Genomic DNA, 16,345 nt, shown 5'->3' on the forward strand with positions numbered 1-16,345 from the left:
ATAACGCATGTATTTAACAGCTTCAGGAATGCTGCATGCTGCTAAACTGCAGCAGCACTGATGTATGAACAGGTGTTTCATTTTTGTTAATTTTCACTCCCAATGAGCATTCGAGACACTGTTTATATCTGAAAACCACCGTTGCCAAATTGTAATTACTTTTAATGGCTGCTGCAAGTAATGAGAACAATTACTACTTCCCTACTCCATTTAATCATTCTTGTCCTTTTTGTTGCTGACAAGTTGAACCTTACTGCTGGAACAGGATGCATGCCAGGAAACTGCACTACCCAGCCTGAGTGGCTTAAAAAAACACATGTCCAGTTTAACTTTACGTGGTTAATTGCAGCTAATTAAACACAAAAATGAAGCAGTACTGCTGCTTTGACAAAAAAAGTTTAATATATATCCTGGCACATTTGATACTGCAGAAACTATTCTGCTTCTATGGATACTATGTAAGCAAAGGAAACCTCTGCCTCAGACTCTCAGTTGTCTGCAGTGGCACCCAGGCCACTCACCACCCTGCAAGAGCATTTCATAGGAACACTTCCACCCTTCTTGTAACAGCTGTAACTGCATGTGTCACTAGGTTTCTGCTGCTACTGCAGCTGTACGTGCATGCCACTGATGCAAGGTAAGGCTGCAGTGGAGACAACTGTGGGTTAGTGACTGTGGTGTAACTCAGCCTGTTACCACTAAAGACAAGGCAACATGCACTTTGGTTTGTTTTGCTGTTCATACCGTCTTCCCAGGCTCTTCCCCAGGCTTAGCTCAAGCTGCCAGTCAGGAGCTGTGGGATCTTTTTTGCTATTGGAATTAGGACCTCACATAAAGGTAAAAGTGGAGATACTCTTTTGCACAATAGAGCACAAAACCCTTGTGGCTTTTCTGGCTGGCCTGTCCATCCCTTGAGCTCTAAGCTTCACAGTGGGGCTGACCTTGCAGGTCCCCATCTGCCTGCAGACACCATAGCCTCGTGAAGCCTGCCAGGGAGCCAGGCTGAGAGCCACAGCAGCTGGGAAGGGGGGGGGTGGGGGGGGTGGGCTGGAAGCTGGAGGTTGGAAACCGCTTCCCAGGCAAGGGAGGGCTCTGTCTCAGTGGAAGAGGAAGGGCTGGGAATTTGGGGCCAGGCTTCATTTGTGAGTGAGTGAATTAGGTGGGTTTCCCCATCTGTTGAGGGGGAAAGACCACTGAAGTGCTGGAAAAGAGATTTATGGTACAAGTGAGAGACCCTGGGTGCACTGGAAGAAGGAGAGCTCCACCATCTGATTTAGTAGACCCATAATGGTATTGCAAAAATATTTCAGCACCTAGGTAAGACTGATTTTTCTGTTCCAGGCTGTGCCTAGTTTAACAACCCTGGATTTTTTGTTCTGAAGTTTACACTGAGGAATAGAATTCTAGGGAGGAATGTCTGGCTATTATGTATGGTATACTATTCAAACCCTTCCTTTAAGCCACACTGTGTAACTTGGGCACAGTGACTCACCCTGTGGAAGCGTCCCTCTTCTGTCATTGACTACAAAAATACACAGATTTCTGACCATGGAGGCTCCAGCTCATACTTGAGCTAGATGCTCACATCTGAGGGGGAAAATTAAGCCAAAAAAATCACCTTCCCCCCCCCCCCCTCAGATTGTATATCATGATCTAGTCAATGGTACTCTGGGACTTCTTGAATGGATCCATATACTTCAGGAGTCTTTTTGAGCTGTGTCTGAAACAAGAAGCTGTACAAGGAAACCAACAAGCTGAAGGTTTCGTCTGTGGAAGTGACCTGCCTTACACCTACCTGAGACATGCGACATGCAGAAGAGGTATGCTGGAATATGCCTCCAGGACACTGCCATGTACAGTCTTTCTCTCATTATTGTGATATTTTATAATTGTGTTCTGTTTTGGCCACTCTCCAATTATCACCTTTTATTTTCTTTTTTCTACAGATCTTGCAAAACCTTTTCAGCCAAGAAAATTGCTGAAACCTCTATGCAATGACCTACGCTGTGCCTTTTATCCCTGTGGAATTGGATCTCTGCAGGGAAAAAGCTTTTTTTTTTTTTTTTAATTTGTATTTTTATTTTTTCTTACTATAAATATGATTTTACTCAGAGCTACAACACTTGTTCATCTCTTTGCCCTTCCTACTTCTTCGCTCCCCTCCCTTCCAAGCCCTTCTTTGCTTTTGTCCTTGCACATCCTCAGCATGTCATTCAGTATGGCTCATGGTTAGCTGGTGAATGCAGCTGTGGCCAGACATATCAGTGGAGTTGTTCCAAAAAGCCCATTTAAAGAGATGGTGCAGAAGTACAAGATAGTGCACCAGTAAGATAGTACAAATGTGGGTCTTGAAAGGCCTAAGGAATCCCAGAAAATAAATCTAATAACCTCTCAGAATGTGATCCCTGGGAAATGATTATGTGAGTTTATTTTGCTTTATTTTCTTTCTCTCCTTTCTGTATATGCTTCACAAATTCATAGAATCACAGAACGGTTTGGATTGGAACAGACCGTAGAGATCATCCAGTTCCAACCCCTCTGCTATGGGCAGGGACACCTTGCACAAGCCCTGCACAACCTGGCTTTGAACATTGCCAGGAATGGGGCAGCCACCACTTGTTTTATGATTCAGGTTTTGCATGGGTCTGAAGGTGAATTTCTGAATGCCAAGTCATTTATATCTGAGATTTTTAAAACACTACTATTACAGAAAACTCAAGTGACATGGGCTCTGTTCATTTGAATAGTTAAGTGCTTTGCTTCACAAGTGCAGTGAGTAGCTAGGACTATTCAAACTGTTGTTTGTAGTTGCAGAAATGGGATGTGATTGCTGCAGCTGATAAAAACACGTAAGAAAGCTTGAGTTTTACTACTAATGATGGTGAGACTTGGTTCAGCCTGATAACATGGGAACGCAGATATTCTGCATGCAACAGTACACACACACATGCTGTGGTGCTTTGTTAGCTTGCGTTCATAGATGCATGGTGAATGGATGCTGAGATATAGAAAAGCAAAAAAGGCAGTGAACCGTACTGTGGAAAATGAAAGGCAACAGCAGAAAAAGAAATGAGAGGGAGCTGTACCTGAGCCCTTGTGGGGGGACTCACAAAATCTGTTTTAAAGGTGCATTTGAAGTTTGTGTAAAATGACTAGGGGTGTCATTCTGCAGACAAGGGAGGCTTGGCTGAGCCTGGATGCTGAGCATAAGAGCTCAGTGTTCCTACTCATAGGGGAGGTGATAGCTTGCTTTGGGGGATATTTTTTATAGTGTTGATGCTGGCTTTTTGAATGTTCTTCTATGCAATGTGTGTGTGTCTATGTGTGTGTGAGTGTGTATGATGGGAAACATGCAAGTGCGTAGTAAGAACTGTGGTTTCAGTGTGTAGAATTTGCTACTGGCAAGTTATTCTAGCACCGAGTCCAAGATAAATACCAGGTAGGCTTATATTTTTGCATGTGCTTTTTTGTCCTGAAATGTTTCAAAAGTCTTCCAAAATGCAGGAAGTTGCACCTGGGGTTTCACAATCTTCTTGGGGCTGACGTTCCCAGTGCACATAGCTTCATTTTCTCTTTCTGGCCTAATTTTTCTGTTGTTTGGCAAACTCCTGAAGGAAGCTTAAAAGAAGACACTCCAGACAAGTGTTTTTTCCTTGGTCTGGGGGCTGGCTTCACTGACTTCTCCTAACAAATTTTCTTCTGCACTGTCCTGCACACTGTGGCTGTCTCTAGATGCCCTTTCCACACTCATGTTGCTTTGATTAATTTCTTCAGAGTACAAGTAGGATTAAGCAGTCAGAAGGGCACAGACTTACTGGAAATGGTCTTGTTAGCCTCCTTAATGTACATGTAATAGAAGAAAAAGGCTTTGAATTGATGACACTTCACTGTGTCATTTAACATTATTTTCTCTGGCATCAGAGTGCCTTTCCTTTTAAGGTCTTCTTTGCATGGATACTTGGACTAACGCTTAATTTTTTCCCATTGAAATTTTGTGTCAGACCCAGAAGTAGGCTGTGGTCCAGCAGACACTTTTTTCCTGTTCCAGAGAACACACATCCCGCTAATAACCACCATATTATTCCTCACATGCCACCTAACGGGTTAAGTATGTGAAAAACTAAAGACTCTGGAAGCCCTCGTGAAGAAGCAATGCAGTAGGGGTGCATAGGATGCCATCGCTTATGGAACATCTGGAAGTCTGGCTGTCAAGATGACTTATCCTGGCTTTTCTTGGGGATGTCTGATAAGTGTGTCTCAGTGTGTGTTTTTCAATCCCTGCACTCTGGCAAAAAAGAAATGAAAGAGTGAATGGACTTGGCTAGCCATGAAAGCCAGTTAGAGGGTGGCAGATGGGAAGAAAAGTGCCAGAAAAGGCATTGTCCGGGTATGAATTGTGGACAGCAGCAGCAGTATTCCCTTGAACAGCCATGGGAGCTAGGGAAGAAAGCCCATCTTTGTGTTCAGGCAGTGACAAGGAAGATTTTTTGAGGCATTGGAAAGCTGAGGATTTAGCTGGGGAAGGGTAAAAGGGGCTTGAGATGGGAGAGGGTGGTTTAGAAGAAGCAGGACGCTTCTGAAATGAGAGCATGGGCTGGTGGCTTGGAGAGAGCAAGAAGTTGGGATCAGTTTGGGAAATGGTGACTTTCTCAATGCAAATGTCCAGAAAAGTGAATGAAATCTACACACCTGAGGAATAAATCTAACTCCTGCATTTTAAAATATTCAAAGTATTTTAAAATACTCATAGAAATTCATGGCAGACCAATACTACACAAAACAGAAGACATTGCGATTGCAATTAAAATGTAACACAACATCATCAAAACTGCTATTTTTATCATAAGAAATCAGGCCTTGTAAAATACTGATTAAATGCATGCAATAATTATAATCTGCTCAGTCCAAATATTATATTTACGGGTCCTAACTTACAGTAATAATAAATAATACACAAGATTAAGTGGTGCTATTGTTTGGAGGCACCACCATCACTGTGGTAAATAATTCACCTGCAGTTCATAGATCTGAGAGTCTTGTGGTTTATCTTCTTCTAAAAGTGCTTCTGTCAGCGCTTTGTCCAGTTTGCTGTCATTTCTTTTATAAATCTCAATGACACACACCCCCCCCCCCAGAATATGAGAGGGGCCAGTGTTGCTCTAGATCCTTTTCTTTCAAAATTCTCCTACACTAAAATCACCACCAGAGAAGAATATTCGGGTTTTGGTTTCTTTTTTTTACCTGCTTTGGATACAAGCTCTATTTTACAAGATGAAATTCATAAATTTTGTTTTTTTTTATAAAAAAGTATTTAAAAGGCAAATGGGATTTTTTGTCAGTAAGAGTATAACCTTACTAAGAATACCCGGAAAATTAAAGATATTATTTAACTACAGAAATCCTGCTTGTAAATTCTTGTATGTAAATTCTAAATGCTTGTAAACAGATGCACATCTACAGTCAATGAACACTTCTCACTAGTTAGCATCTTGAATATTTGTTTCTCTAAAGCTTTGAGAACAAAATATTCCTTAAAAGCAAGCAGGAAAGAGCCAGACAGAAAGAAGTGACACTGTGGAGCTGTGACAACTGGATAGGGAATTCCGCTTTCCCACAAGTCCTTTCTGGTCCTGGTTTATCCTGAGGTTTTCTTTGGGATCACAGCATTTTATTTAGGCAACAAAACAGGTCACCAAGTTTTCAAGAGCACTGAGAACTCAGCTATGGTTGGTAAGCTGGACGCTGGCTTTTTGTTCCATCCTAGGAAAGAATTATCAAAGCTTTCTTCTTCTTCTTCTTCTTTTTTTTTTTTTCTTGCTACACTTTGTTCCAAAGGAATTGGGCTCTGGAAACATTCACTGTTGTAAATCATGGCTTAAATTCAATACTTGTTCATCTGCTCAACTGCTACTCTGTGTTTCAGGCTTTCACCCAGTATTGCATTGTTGGAAGACCAGAGGTAGCTGTATTGTTACTTGACAATATAAAGGAAAACATAATGGATAGTAGTAATTTACAGTAAAATTACAGTAGTAAATTATGAGTAAAATACTGATATTTAAGATTTCTTTAATGTCTGCTTTAAAATTAAATGTGACTATATATTTATTGTGTGCCATGAGTCCTTTCCCATTCTTTTATATCTTACAATAACTGACAAAATCAAACCCTTTCGTCTACCAGAGACATTCCATAATTATACTATTGTGATTAGATTGGTTATCTTACTGCACTCAGAGATTAACTCATTATCATTACATTTTTGTAAACGTCATACTGCTTGTTTAATACAAACAGATTTTGAGTAGTCCTCTAAGTCAAAGATCAATAAATGGACCAGTAGTGTCATCTTTTAGACTAATAGCAAAGATGAATGACTACTAGATCCATTCAACTAAACCTGATTTAAGCTCTCTTCCATATCTTTATCAGGGTTTTAATTCTCTTGTGCTTTTCCTTGGCAAGAAAATCCCATGTTTATTAGATTAGAAGAAGGCACTGAGGAAGGATTTTTCTGTAACTAGTTGAGATTATACGATCTGAAGTCAATGTGGAATGCTGATAGCAGCGTTTACAGTAATGCAAAGTCTTTAGACCATGTAGGCTGGTCAGGTATCTGCTTTCGAGCTTTGTATGCGTATCAAAGCATGCTGTTGAAAAAGGGCATTCACTGGGTCAGCAGAAACATAGCTACAATACTGGTCCTTCTTCCCACACCTTCTCATAAAAATGGTAAGTCTAGATACATGCTCATTTAAGCAGTTTATTGTCATATCCAGGGGACAATGATGTACAGTGCTCCAGAGCATATGAAATTTGAAACTGCATGCTGTTCGCATGCTGCTGAAAGATTTTGCCTCTATGAAACATACAATGCTACTACATATAACAATTCATACACATTCAAGGAGTCTATGCAAAAGCACCACTCTTAGGTTCTCTCTAGTATCTCAAAGTACATGAGATCAAATAGACAGATTTGAGAAAGACCCTGAGAATAAATAAAAGTGTATCTGAAATCCTAGTACATCCTAGTACAGAGGATGTGCTGCTTTCCCCATGAAATGCTGACTATAGTATGTGTATACTACATTCAGTAACTTATCTTTCTAGTAGGCGTGCATCCAAATTGTTATTCTGGGCATCGTTGTTAGTGGTTCTGGCACTGCAGTAAAACCTAGGAACTTCAGACCTAGATTAGTTTAATCCTTCGTGGAATCTAACCACACAATCATGAACATCTGCTGTTTTGATTGGCTTGAGTTCAGAATTGCGAACTGAATTCAGTGGACTTCTGAAAGTTGCTGCAGTGGCTGAATCTCTTTTATCAAAATACAGATATTGGTGTTTGTTTCCGTTTCCCAGCATTCTGTTTTGGATCTCCATATTGCTCATACATGTTCACCTATGTTGGATTTTTACTTGCATTTGCCCTGACTTCCCACTTCTGTCCACATAAAATACTGAGATGCTTGAGTTTGGTCTTCTAAACCAGTGTCAGGTAATGCAGAAATAATAAATTGTAAGGTGTAGTGCTGCAAGGTTTCCTTTTATTTTGATGCAACCTATTCAGTTCAGGAAAAATGCACTTTCTACACAGCTGAGTGACACAGAGGCATCCTCACAAGGAAAGAAGCCTGCCTAAAGGCTGATGAATATGAAGAAGTGTGAATTCTTGGAATACCCCAGTGAAAACAAAAGTAATGTCAAAGGTGGTGGCTGTTTTTTCTTTTTTTTTTTCAAGTGTTTGTCCACAGGAAGATAAGCTGCAGTTTAAAATGTAAAGGCATTTAAATCTTTTGCCAGTATACCCCTGGAAAGTCTGATACGGATTTCAGGATTGAAGCTATCCATTTGGTGAGAAATTTTTGCTCAGAGCATGTGCAATACGTTGGACGATCAGATACTGCTAAACTCGGGTATATATCTGGGGTGCTAAACTGTGTTTTGTAATGGTGGTTTTATTATTAATTGTCTGGTTGAGAGACTTAAACCATTTGGTGCTTGGCCGAATTGGAATCCTTTAAGTAAATAGTTTAGTCTTGGCATCCTTTCACTGTAACTGCTGCAACTTATCCAGTTAATGTAGGAGGCGTGGATGTTTCATCTCGAAAGCACATTTAGAAGGACAAAATTTGATTTTACACACACTGTCTCTTACACTAAAAGCACAGATTTTCAAACACTGCATAGAAGTCCATAATTCATGCCCAGCCATAGGCAGCATTTGCAGCTATTTCAGCCTAAACTGGGAAAGAACTCTTGTTTTTTTTTTTTTGGTTGAAGAAACCAGCATTGAATTCAGGTTTGGAGTCTGACTTCACGGACTGCACTCAACTATTGCATCAGAAGTTGGTGGTTGAGAGGGGAAATCTGTATTTGAACAGATAGTACAGTCATGGGATATAAGCATACTCCTACATACATAATACTACATTACAATTAAAAATACTTAAGCTTCAATCCTGCAAATATTTACTAAGTGCTTAGCTCTCAGAGGACTTCTAAGTCTGTAAAATTAAGCAGATGTGTAACTGTTTGCAGGATTTGTGCCTTAGGACTTGCTCTATAACCTACCACACTCAATGGAGGCTGGGTTTGGGATATTTAGAAACCTTAAGGTAACATATATGCACATTATTGAGGTGTTGAAACATTTTTGAAAGGAAAATAGAAGAAATCCATAGGCTAGTGGAAATAATCTTAAAATAGGATGGAACAGCTCTCGGGCTGTGTATATGCATAAGGAAAGCAAGCAGATAGCTACAGGAGTATTTTAGCAGAAGTGATATTAGATTTTGTAGAGCAACAGAATGTTGACAGGATTGCTGGAATCATCTTCTGCTCTACAGCTCTGAGTACTTTAAGAAAATAATTGCTTTCACTGCTGAAACATAGTTTGCCTGGCAGGATCACTGGCCTTAGAAATTTTTTCATTTATTGGTAGTGATTCTAGCAAGCAGCTGAGAGGGATGTGTTGATACTTACCTTCCTCTTATTGAAAGTGGTGAAGTCTAACCCCAAAGGCCTGCCACCTCCCCCTAAAGTTAATCACCCAGGGAGTTAAAGTCTGGTAAAAGGAAAATCTGTCTTTGACAAGGGTGGAACTGGTTTTATGCACCCGTCAAGCTCAGAAGCTCCAGGTAAGTCACTTGACTTTCAGTGTGAAAATCAATACTGAGATAAAGGACTAAGATATTACAGAAGTGGCAGCATGAGAGGCTGCAGCTTTATCTGTACTGGGGCTTATTTATTATGTTATCACAGTACACACATATGAAACAGTAAAAAATTATGTTTTCTACTAAAATTCCAGAATTTCTTTTTTAACTCCAGTAGCAATGGCAATATATAGATGACAATCCTTTTACTGTGTTTTGGTTTTGTTTTTGAAACCAGAATATTACAAAAATATAAAGCCATGTGTGGATGGCTGTTCTGAAAGATTAGACATATAAGTTTCAAGATTTATTCAGTGGTTTGTAGAGCTTAAATCAATTCCTCTTTTATTCCAATCTATGCCCATCACCACTTATGAGAAGGAATACTTCCACCGAATGCTCTTTTACTGCGCTAGCAAATTGATTCCAAATGTATTTTCTTGAATTCTTCTTTTGCTACTACACTGTCTCCCCAGAAGATGTTTAATTGGAATTATTTATTATTTATAGGCTCTTGCTAAAGCCTATAAAATCCTGACTGTGATAAATTTTCATTTTGGCCTGTTGGCCAGCTAGTAGTCTGGATGATCATGTCATTGTGCAAACATACTATATAATGAGGAGAAGAAGATGGAGTACTTACTTCTCGTTGAATGCACACACATTTCAGGGGTTTTGTTCCTTTCCTCAGTAGGCAAGCAGATCTGAAATGATAGTCAGAGAAACTGATCTGAAAGTTGTTGGAGTGCTTTCCTTCCATTTTTCATAAGTCTAATTAAAACTGTATGACTGCAATGCTGAGAGGTGACTCAAGTAATTGGCTGGTTAATGTTAAGAAGGTGTAAATTCTCCAGAAAAACCCTATGCATACCAACTGAAAATGCAACCCATGAAATAAATCCATCTGCCTACATTTGTTTTAACAGTAATACTGACCTTAGAGCAAGGTATTTCCAAAGGATTTTTAATGACCAGCTGGAGTTAATAGCCTCTGGCTGTACCTCAGGCTTTAAACTCTGCCTAGCCACCCATTAATTCCTAGGAAATGCTCTGTTCCTTGACTGTTACTGCTTAACGGCATGACAACCCAGACTGTAAACAGCTGTTAGTAGGGAAAATATTATTGTTAAATGCACATAGTACCTTCCTTCAGAAAAATATCAAAAATATTTACAAGCCAAGGGTTCTGGGGAAAAAAAAAAGAGTAAACAAAGATGATTTTTGTTGCTGGGAAAATAGCCTATTTCATAACAGACAGGGCTAACAAGATGCCCATTCTCAGTGTCTCTGAGAAATTAGACACCCTTGGGGTTTTCTCATTGTCCACTGCTGGTGGATATAAGCTAGAGAAGCATTCGCATTATCCTCTGCTAACCCTGTCAAAAGTCAGCAAATGTCGGCCACCAGAGCTCCAACATGCAAAAAAAAAAAAAAAGGAAAAAAAAGAAAAAGCTTATATAGGTAATTTGTGGTTAAGACTTACTGTATAGGTACAACATCTAGGGCAGTATAGCCTTATCCGTGATGGCTGCATGCTACAAGGGAATTAGGAGGAGAACACTTGGTTACTGAAAGGGCAAACCAGACAAAAGAAGTCTTTATTTCTACCGTGTCTTCAAGATTCATTCACATAGACATTAGTAACCAGAAAGATGAGGACACAGACCCAGTGACTGACAAAACCAGAGGAATCACACAGCTGAAAGCCAACTTTTCTAACTTACTCTGCGCCACTGGTATGCTCAGAAAGGGCAGCATTTAGGCCACCATTTCTCACCCAACCAGAATCATTAGCAAGGTGCTGAGGAAGTTAGCCCTGATGCTGTGAAACTGTGTAAGCTTGTGTTTAGCAGCATGCACACCAGTTGCACTGTCACTTGCCAAAATACTGTGCCTAACCTTAAGCACAGGACCAAAGGCTTTGCCAGGCTATCGGCAAAGCCTGTACAGAAGGGTTTGTTAGACATGCAGCGGCACTGTACAGAAACACAAGGTTTCTGGAGCCTGAAATGAACTCAGCAAGCCACTGTTAAATTTGCCTGTTTAAAAATTCTGGATGAGAGGAGACTGATACTGCTGATTTGTAAAAGCGCTAAATATACTATAATATATTACTTTTGGCACATGTTGATTAAGGAATTTTATCATGTGAATATGAATGAAAACTGATAATGAGCATAAAGCTACTAGAGATTTCACAGATCCACAGATGTCAGAGAAAATAGTGTTATTCTGATACAGAATATTACACAGGAGTGATTTTTTTTTTTTAATATTATACCATTATTTGTAACTGGTTCGCTGTAACTTTTCTAGATCTAACATGGTTACAAGTTCTCTGAACATGCACAAATAGATTTCACTACAATTTTAAAGAGTGCTGTTGAAGCTAGCAAAATGACATTTTAAAACCTCTTTTTTAGTAGTTGCAGATTTTCTTAAAACAGACCTCTTGCTTTTTTCCCCCTGCTGTTTTTTTTAATTAGACTTTCTTTATTCCATGACAAATGGGTATCACACTATTATCCAGTTACAGATCAGTCTTCACATGTCACTCCCATTCCCATTAATGCACTGGCACAACTCAGACCAGCATTTAATCATGTTCCATTTCTGATTCTCTCGGAGCTACAGAGCCACCATCACTGAACAGAGTGCCTGACAAAGTGTGAATCATCAAGATGTCAGCAGCAGCACAAGGACAGCTCTGACAACAGACACACAGGTCTTGCTGGTGGAGTTTTTCCTCCACCCTTGTTACAGCTTGAGAAAAATTCCAGACGGGGGTCAAGCTCCCAGACTCCTCAGTCTTTTGGCCATCTGTTCCCATCAACAGCTTGTCTCTCACCCTGTGGCATGGGGAAGGGCTTCTGGGAGATGGCAAGTAATGCTGCAGACCCTACGTAGGTTTTCAATATTGAGGAAGTTGGAACCACTGAAGGTAGATAATGTCTCCTTAACTAATCTAGTTACTTTTTTGCAGCATTTCACGTGCTGTAATGTACACCTACATATTAGCACGTTAAAGGATATTTCACTGCTGTATTCTGTATGTCTCCAGTAAATTCACTCACTGGGAAACTACTTCAAAGCCTTTTTGCATTCTAGATACTTTCCCAGTGATATTTTTTTTACTCAGTTAATGTAGGTACTGATGCTTTAATTTCTTTTTTTTGTTGTTGTTGTTATCTTTTCTTTTAATTATAGTCTTGCAGTATTTAGTTAAAGCACGGAAAAGGCAAAGGTTGGTGACTTCCTAGAAATCACAAAGCCAATTATGAAGGCTCTGAGGAACTAGGCTTTTTGACTTCTATCATCTGGATGTCTTTTTATTTCTACAATAATTATTAAACTTACTTTTTGCATCATGCTCTTTAATCCTTATTCCTAGAGCTTTTTACAATGTCAATATCATTTTTCTCATTTCCAGATGGGGAAAAATTGCCACTTGGAAGAATGAAATTAAATGCTGTCAGCCACCCAGAAGATTCATTGCTCATCCAGTACACTCTTCACAAAATTCATTGCCTACGAGGTGCATTTTGAATATCATTTTACTGCCTATGATATGCTTGTACAAGCACATGGCACTGTGACTTCAACGAGGGAGAAACATTTCTGTATGGGATAGAAATGGATGCTCAGGTGAGGTCAGGCTGGACACACTTTACTTTCAGGCACAGGTGGAGTTCAGGGCACAATCTCTGTTCTCTTACAGTCAATTACCACTTGTTTCTTGAGACTCTTTCAAATGTCATTGCCTATTTGGTCAGCTTGTACAATCCAATCATCCGAAGTGAGAGCTTAGTTATTGAGAAATTTTTAGGACTTGATATTTGGGGGATCAAGGATAGCCAGTATTTCTGAACGTTTACACTTTTAGATTTGAAACATTAATTATTCTCTGTTCTCATTTGTTTGAACTGAAGGTTAGGAGCAAAGAAATTACCTTAGTGTATCAGGCCACTGGTATAGCAAGCTGGGTTAACTGATTGCGGCAGTAGTCCATAGATACACAACTCTGTGCTGTTATTCATGGATGCAGAATCACTTACAGTAGCTTTATTGCTCACTGCAGATTCTGTGGTTTTATGCCAGCTCAGTAAGTGAAAGGCTCCCTCATACAGTCCTGCCCTCACAGCTGGGCAGACTGACACAGAACTAAGGAATGCCTGAAGGGACACATCAAAGGTTAATAATGCACAATTTCTTTACTTGATGCTTTGTCCAGACCAGTGAATTTCAGATGAGAATATAAAAGGCAAGAAGGTTGCTTGCACTTATTTTCAGGTCACTAGGAGCTCCACATGGTAGCTCCCAGCAGGGAGTAGATTCAGTTTTGTATTCTTATTTGATAGCAGAACCTCTAATGACATTGTAGCTGCCCTCAGAGTTACTTTATGAAATGAATATGAAATGAAAGAAGTACGAAAATGTAAGGAAATGCAGAGTTATATTCTAAGTTTGAGCTAAAGCTCTTGAGCAAGCTTCCAGAAACACCACTGAGAAAAAACAAGGGGTATGACATTGTGGGTACAAGGGAAACATGGGCAGGAAACTATTTCCAAAATTAATAAAATCTTCTACAGAGCAACAAATGCTATGCCTTAAACTTATGATTACTGCAAAAACACTCATGGGATTTTGGGCTCTTACTGTGTTTCTTAATATGTTTAGATTTATGTGTGATCTTAATTGTATAACTTGGCATTGTGATTCTCACATTTGGGTTAATTTAACACAGTTGGAGTTGATTTTATTTATTTATAATTTACAGATACATATTCTCAATCTTATCTCCATCATAATACAAATTTTGTCTTTGATATTTTAATATGCATCATGTATTTGCATAATGCATCTTTCATTTACAGAGGCATATGAAACGGTGCCTTTAAACCAGGCTTTACATGGTCAGTACAAAGTTGTATAAAGCACTTTTGAACTGTGTGTGTTATATATGCATGTAAATGATTATCAGTTATGACTCAGATTCACCATATTAAATTATAGACCATTTAAATATCTAATGTAAATACTCAGTTAACACAGCAAGGAAATTAAGGGAAAAAATGAACACTGTTTTAATGAGAGAATGATGGAAAACAAAATGATATTTTGTCTGGGATGTGACAAGGAAGGGACTAAATCTGACAATAGACAAGGTTAAAGAAAGGTTAATACCAATAAAGGAAGAAGGATTGCTAAAACAACTGAAAGACTTATGAAAGAGTGCATTCCACAGATTTGCAACTATGAGTATTGCAGGCAAAGAAGTGTGGATGACAAACTGTTTAAAGAAGCAGTAAAGGCACTGGAATATTGGAGTTATATTTCCTTTGGGAGGTCAAAGAAGCACCAGATTGTAGTGTCCAATAAACTAAGTGAAAGAACGAGAAATATGAGGGTTTAAGTTAACATGGTGGCAAAGCTGGACACTTGCAAATTGAAGTTCTTGCTTTGCGCCACAGAGCTGTATTGTTTCAGCCTTGCTTTGGTTAACACTGGAATGACTCAGACTTGCTGTATACTATTTCGGTAGCTACTTTAATACTCAGTAAGTGGAGACCTTTTCCACTTTGAAGGGAATCCCTACTTAGGGACTTTTTGGTGAGGCGAGGATCTCTAACACTAGAAAAATACAGAATTTGCAAAGGCATGAAGGCCAAAGTAGCAGATTTGCCTATCTTACTGTGAACAGAGGATCATATGCAACATGCAGCAAACATTAGTATCTTCTCACTGTCTCTCCATCCAGACAACTTTTCCTGTGTTCTATAGCCTTTTATTTTTTTCCTATTATGAACCATAGGAGTCAGCATTAAGAACACTATGGTTAGTAGGTGGAAATTCATTATTTGACTAAATATTGATCTTCATTTCCTCATTTTTCATCTGATATATAGGAATTACGTTCACACTTCGGTTTTGTTTGGCTTTGATGGAGACATATGCTTGGGAAATCTTATAGATGAAAAGGCAGTCTCATGTTTCAAATAAAACTATATCAGTTTGGCAACTGTGTTTCCATTTTTAATAAAAGTATTTCATTCAGATGATAAAAGGCAGTTATAAAAGATGTCTTCTCCATGGACAGTGACCCAGTTTTACTGCATTTTTAGTACAGCGAGATGCTATAAGGCAACATTCTGGTTTTACATTAGCTTATTACTTGTATCATGCTGTGGGAAGTTGAAGCATACCTTTTGTGTGTGTGAATTTTGTTTTTTGCTTTATTCCAAAATTTTTATGGAGTAAGAACTTATAAACTGTTTTACTTGCAACATTTTACAATGTTGTGGGCTTGTTTGAAATTGCAGTTTCAAGTACTGATCAGCTTTCTCATACTTTTAAAATGTGAACAGAGAGGAATTTATTGAGATCTAATTTCTTAATTTGAAAATCTCATTTGTAATAATCGAGTTTGCAAAGGAAAATAAATTGTGTATGATGTCTTTGAGTTCACTGATGTACTTTAAATTATGATGGTAACTTCATTTTCTCACATTTAGTGCTTCATAACTTTACACAAGTTTCAATAATGATGTAAGTCATGAAAGAATATAAAGTTTTGTAGCTGCATTCTGATTCTCAACAAGCAGTTTCCTACACATCCAAACCTCTGTAAATTGATTTAAGCATGATCTTTATCGAATTTTGTTGCTTTGTTATTTGGGCTCTTACTTGCTGCCAGTAAAAATCAGCATTTTCCTTTTTTATTATCTTAAATTTTGCTAAAACTTCATGTTCTAGAATGTGTAAATACTCTTCTAGTTAAGAAGAGTATTTTATATAAAGCAAGAAGGAATATAGTCACACTCATGAAACTGAAACTCTTACTCTAAAGTATTTGATATTGTTAACAGCTGTCAATAACAGAAAAGGTCAAGGCAAAGTCATTAACTTTCTGTTCCATAGCAGGTATCTTATGCTCCTTCTGAATATGCCATAGAAGCTTTTTGGAGTATCAACAGGGAATACCATAGGAATGAGTAAGCTCTCTGTTCCCATTCACTGTGCTTAGCTCCTGCAGACCAAGCCTTGGAAATGCTCTGCACTATTTACCAAATGTTCAATCACCACTCAACAGCAGCAGGACCTCATGGAAGATTCTTGTATCTTTGCTGTCTCAGTGTCTGGGGAATCATTGACTTCACTCACGTTTTTTCTGTAACACCTGCTGA

Source organism: Pezoporus occidentalis, unplaced genomic scaffold (genome assembly GCF_034315485.1).
Source record: "Pezoporus occidentalis ecotype Australia unplaced genomic scaffold, CSIRO_AGI_Poc_V1 ctg117, whole genome shotgun sequence".
Classification (NCBI taxonomy): domain Eukaryota; kingdom Metazoa; phylum Chordata; class Aves; order Psittaciformes; family Psittacidae; genus Pezoporus; species Pezoporus occidentalis.